This window comes from Ceratosolen solmsi, unplaced genomic scaffold (assembly GCF_000503995.2).
Source record: "Ceratosolen solmsi marchali unplaced genomic scaffold, CerSol_1.0 scaffold56, whole genome shotgun sequence".
NCBI lineage: Eukaryota > Metazoa > Arthropoda > Insecta > Hymenoptera > Agaonidae > Ceratosolen > Ceratosolen solmsi.
Genome location: NW_011948425.1, coordinates 5,907,230 through 5,913,466, shown reverse-complemented (window position 1 = coordinate 5,913,466; position 6,237 = coordinate 5,907,230). Strand labels below are relative to the sequence as shown.

At 32.0% G+C, this 6,237-nt stretch overlaps 1 protein-coding gene across 4 annotated transcripts in view; it reads right to left on the bottom strand.

Annotated features, from left to right (window-relative positions):
• Positions 1-6,237, bottom strand: part of pnut (septin 7-like protein pnut) — a 108,360-nt gene that overhangs the window by 75,507 nt on the left and 26,616 nt on the right. The gene's annotated exons all lie outside the window — the stretch shown is intronic.

The following is a 6,237-nucleotide window of genomic DNA, read 5'->3' as shown; positions in this document are numbered from 1 at the left end:
GGCTTCTTCTGCTTAATCCACTTAATCTTGGGCCAACAGTAAGTACTGTGATTAGTGTTGACATAGCCTCGCCAAACGTCGGGGCGTCGCTCCAATCAAGCGAGCCAAGATTTCCATGCGACTTTTATGATTGTACGTAGGAACTCGTGTATGCGTGTCCTTCAATCGCGTGTCCCGTTGTTAACGTCGGTGGCACCGATGCAGCTGCAATTGCTGTAACTTTTTAATCAATGAGCGCTCTCGCCAACGTGCGGATCGTGCATTTTGTAATGTTTGACGGACCTTAACCATACTGTTGTTGTTATTTTCGTTATTTTAATATCAGTATCAGATTTTCCTCGTAGATACAGTGAATTTTCAAATTTTACATAAATATGGAAATCTGATGATGAGTGATGTGGGGTTCCGGTTAATTAGTAATCGTTGCTTTACGACTATTGAATTTGCAAGAAAACGAGTTCTTTATATTACTTAATTTTTGGCTTCAATTTTTGGCAAAAGCAATTAATCAAACATCTTCGATCGTTACATCGGAATTTTTATGTTAAATCTCTCGACAGTTGCCATGATTATTTTAATAATTTTATAATTTCAAATTATTAGGACATACCTTTTCAGAACTTTATTCTTATTCAATGTACAGCGGTAAATCTGTTTTGTAAAGAATGCCCTTTTACGAATAATAGTAAAAATGTATTAAAAAAAATAAAAGGTCTTTGAAAGTATTGCAACAATAGCCAAATAAACCCATAAATGATAATAGTTATTCTATATAATAAACTTCTAAGCTCAATAAATAAATGCTATACAATAGATTTTATTACCTTTATATGCAATTTCCATAGAAAACATTATATTCGCACATTAAGTACATTATACGTGTACTTTAAGAGTATTATTACTATTGCATTTATGCAATGGTTATCAAAACAATTATTACGTAAGGGGATGTAGAATAACGGTATCATTTCCATTCTTCCGTAATTTTTAATAAAGAATTCAAAATTTAATGAAAAATTAAAACACAGTATTTTAGAATAGGTGGATTAAACGATGCTGCAAAACATATTTTTTCTCTTTATCTCTGCCTCGATATTCCATTTAAATATTATACATTTCCTTAATTCAAATCATACATAACCAATATAATAATCAATAATATATAACAAATACAAATTTTAATTGTGCCACATATAGTCACTATATCTTCCCTATTTATTTAAAGAATTTTTAAAATAATTTGATTTATCGAATATAATTTCTATTGGGTAATCAGTTAATTTAAACTGTTCAATACATTTATTATTGAAATATCTTTCGTCTCCAAAGTAAATTAAAAGATTAATATCGATTTATTTACGTTTACTTTTTTACATTAGCATTTTTAATTTATATTCTTAAGCTGTATTCGAGCTTTTGTAATTGATGAAGTAGTAACGAATCAATATTTTAGTATCACAGCATATAGACAATCAATATCAAAGTCTTCGACAAAATTATTCATTATGCCTATTTATGTAGAACAATATCTTATATTTCATATATTCTAATCTTTCTTTCTTTTTGAAAGAATATTAAAATTGAAAACAACACTAAATTCTCATAACAATTTCCATGAGATTACTGTTCAAGTTTGTTTAAAAGGTTAATTCCAGGTATTACGAAGTATATTCAAAACAGCGAACTTTTGATTTTATAAAAGTAATAAAACGAATATAATAAAACAAATTTCTTTAACAAGCTACTTTTAATTCTTATTAAATGAATGTATTGCATAATAGATCAATTGCATGTAGGCGGGATTTAAAGGCAACAATATCATTATAATTCAGAATGTTAAGCAAGTATAATAATACAAAAATTAAGGATAAATTCTTCATCAATTCTAACACTAAATTCATTAAAATATTATTATGCGGTTTTTAATGTTTAGCTCTTTAGCAATCACTTTTTATAGAAAGTGATTGAAAATTAATTATTATCTAAGTGTAGAATTTGACGCTTTTGTATGAAAAAGTGTTTGTTAACACTTGAAATGGGCTAAAAAAGAAAAATCATCTTTCGTGTAACTCTAGCTTTAAAAATCTTACAAATCATTTGAATAATATTATAATTATTATTATGAATATTTATATTATATATATATGAAAACTTTTTAATAATAATAATAATAATAATAATAATAATAATAATAATAATAATAATAATAATAATAATGAATTTCACAAATATGAATTTCTCACATTTCAATAAGCAATATTATTGCATACAAAAGTTTTTATTTCTTTAACATATATGCATGTTATGTAGTTTCAATTTTTTTTGTTCACATACAGTTTACATTCTAACAAAAGAGTGAATTTTTATTTGTTTACATTGGGCTTTTTATTATGTATTTTATATTTCTCTTTTATTTTTTTTAATTTGTTTTACAATTTACTCAATTAAGTAGTATTGCGCATCCAAATTTGAAATTGTATTCATTATTTCAGTTTAAAAACAGATCGTTCTAGATTCAAATATATTTTAAATGATCAATGTTATAGCTAACCAAGCGAATAATTAATTCAACTTTTAATAAGAACTTAAAATACTTAATCAATTACATTTGCAGTCAATGCATGTATGCATATATTTTTATATTTATACTCCCCCCCCCCCACAACTCTTCTGTATCTTTCTTTCACGCGTAATTGTAATTCTTTATTTAATATATTTTCGTGCAAAAATTCTGTGACTTAAACAAACGGAACTCTTACATATGAATATTTATAAACTAATAATGCAACATCAAGAAATACCAAATCCAAACAAACATCTTACTAACACGAGGTAGGTTTGTCCCAGCCTCGATCATTTTCCGTTCACTTGGAAATTATCAAAGAAAAATTAGAAAGAGCATAAGGAATATAAGTTATTTGACACAACGGAGTGGTGCCCGGCATGAGGAAAGGCTAATTCGCTCAGCCAAGAAAACTACATATTTTTCCGAGATTGCTTAACACAAAAGCCCTCGTAAACGAAGTTTTTTAAAGCTCTTAAAAAGTATTATATATTTTTTCCATTCTATAAGTATGGGGAAAATAAGAGTATAAAACTGTTATTATACAGCAGGAAATTCATAAAGCTAACTTAACGTCTGAAAGCACACAATAAGCATTCCTATTTATATCGGGAAAAGAAAGCTATTGTTATTATTACCTCGCCCCAATAGGAAATATAATTTTCTTATGCTTCGTGCGTTTTTATTATCATAAAAAAAAAAAAAAAAAAAAAAAAAAAATTTCGAATGAAAAAATCGATAAATGGCATCAAATCGATTTTATAATATGCCATTCACGAGGCTAATGACATAAGTGATTTTAACCCTCGAGGGTTAAAATGCCGAGCAAATTTTTAAGCTGCGTTCCAAGAATCGATCCAAGAACCACAAAAAGCTCGGATTTAAAAAGAGGAGTAAGAACGCGACTAGTTCGACGGAAAAGCGGAAACGGACACGGAAGGGGCTAAAAATCGATTAGCTCGCTCGCATAAGTTGATATAATGGAGTCTGGCTGATCGCCAGAGCCACGTTCCCAATCCCTTCAAGTGGGTTTCGTCACAGATAAGAATCTCGTTTCACATACGCTGGCTGTACTTAAGAAGAGGAGGGGAGAGGCGGTTCGATGGACTTATCGGCTCGACGGCCAATTAAGGTTACATTGGCACTTGAAAGAGAAAGAGAGACAGGGGCTCCACTTCGCACTTCCTATTAACTCGCAGGCATACCAATTACTAACTACTCCGCAACGGCACAACGATCAAACGCTTTCTCGCTCTCTCATTATAATCTGCTTCGATCCTATATTATGTATCCTCTTTGTCCATGCGCTTTGAACGCCGATTATTTCCAACTGGGAAAAATCGACAACGGTCAATGGGACGACCAAGAATTTCGCGATCTAATTTTTCGCCTTCGAAAGGACACCTTCCAAGCCATAAGCCATTGGTATGGGATTGAGAGAGTGGGCTGTCGGCAACCATTCGTGCATTTAAAGCAAGCAAAGTCGTCACCTTACGACTGTGCCCGTTTAACCGTAATTTTGATAATGCACGAGCTTTGATAGACCGAACTGCCGGCAATGCGAAAGTGAAATTTTTGAATACTATCAAGCATACTTAGTGGCTTCGGAATAAGAGACGTGTCGGGTGTGGACCAAAAAAAAAAAAAAAAAAAAAACGGCTAAAACCACGCTTTTTTCGAGTCCATTGCAATATTTATTGTTAAATTATATAGCTGTGAAAGGGACGTGTATATCATAATTATTAAAAATCTTCAAAGTGTAATTTAGCAGATTAGAATAATTTATTTAAGAGTAGCTTAGAAAAAGTTGAATACCTTAAATGAGAAATTATCTTTGAATCGAAATTCTTAATACGAAAATACTATGCAAAATTATTCGTTTACTCGTGACTTTTAATTCGATAATTAATATTGTATATTATTATGATGTTATATGCGAATGTACCTAAGGGCGTCGTATAATATTTTTCATAATTATATTACTTATAAAAGTGCGATAGAAGCTTTTGTTCGCTAAGATATGTTAAAAATAACACGATAGGCATTAAATACATTTTTTAAGTATTGTTAAAAATTTTCAGCTTATCCCCGGTAAATGCTTTTAAGCCGAGTAACTTTTAAATATGAATTATGGAAGAAGCGCCTAAAATATACAGCGATATTATTACTTTGCACGTGTGCTTGGGTTGGCGCACAGAACACTGGCATAAATTATCAATTTATTATTTGATTATAAGGAGTAATAACGGCACATTAAAGCTCCACGTGGAATACTCGATCGCCATCGGCAAGCATCGGGATTATGTCATGATGCTTGCCGCCCCCCCCCTCTCCTACCATGCCCCTCACCCCTGCCCCACCATAGCCATTCGGACTCTCTACGCGATGGGTGCTGTATTATCTCGGGAAGAAAACTACAAGAAAACATCATCATCGGCGGTATATAATCCAGCTGTGCGCCGCTCCTTCGACATTATCGGAAAACGTAAAAATCCTGACATTATCGTAAAAGTAAAAGGAGCCGGCGATTCGTTCCTCGGCCAAGCGCGACTCCTTGTTTTCCTTTTTCTTTGTGCTTTTATTTTTACGGCCCGCTACATCAGCGTGGCGTTGTCGCGGTGACTTTGGTCGGCGCACACGAGAGCGTAAGATTACCTACGCGGATTCTTTCCTCCTTTATTTTTTTCTTTATGCTTTTCTCGCATGACTCACGCCGCGTCGGCCTCGTTTGTCAAGTCTTCTGTGCAGACTCTATAAAAAAGGATTGATAAAAAAAAAAATGTAACTCGACCTCGTATACATATACATATATATATATATATATATATATATATATATATATATATATATATATATATATATATATGTGTGTGTGTGTGCGAGCACTTGGAGTACATGGCGTGTCTTAGCATCCACTTACACGAGGGTCGTGAGTACCGAGTACTCCACTCGTATCGATCTAATGAATTAATTCGTGAGTTCACTGCCTAATTGATGCACCACGTGGTCAGGGTCAACCATTTGTGCGTTATACGTGAATGTTATGGAATGTCATGTCATGATTGCATGACTTTCAGCAACATCCAATTGAAATCGATTAATTGACACCTCGTATGGTAAAGCTGGGCTTTCGTGGCAGTGTCTGATTCTTTATGGAAATAAGATGAGTCTCGTAATAAAAACTAGGTTTCATATATAAGATAGTAAAAGCTGAAGTGGCGCAATTTCGTCTCAGATACAACTGAGGCTTTTAATTTATTTAATGTTCATTGTGCAGCATACGAATGCCAAAGTGAAAATAATTCAGTGTAAAATGTGGATGTTGTCGCACTTGCTTATTACACAAAAAACTGGAATGTAAAATATATTTTTGTTATTTTTTTTTTGTGTTTTCTTTTTTCCTTCGTCATTAAGACGTACCATAAAAATTTCTTTAAATTGTTTGCGTAAACATGTATTTGAGCTGTTAGGAAGTGCGATTAAAGTGTGTGAATATTTTGTTATAAAATTACGAGTTGAATATTTCGTAGAATCAGCGGCTTCATTACACTTGACTATATAAAATTATAACTTATTATTACTTATATGTATTATTTAATTTCTCAAAATAATACTGCTTGAATTGCATTGTCATTAGCAAATAAATTATAATAGAAACATCATGTTGTCCATAC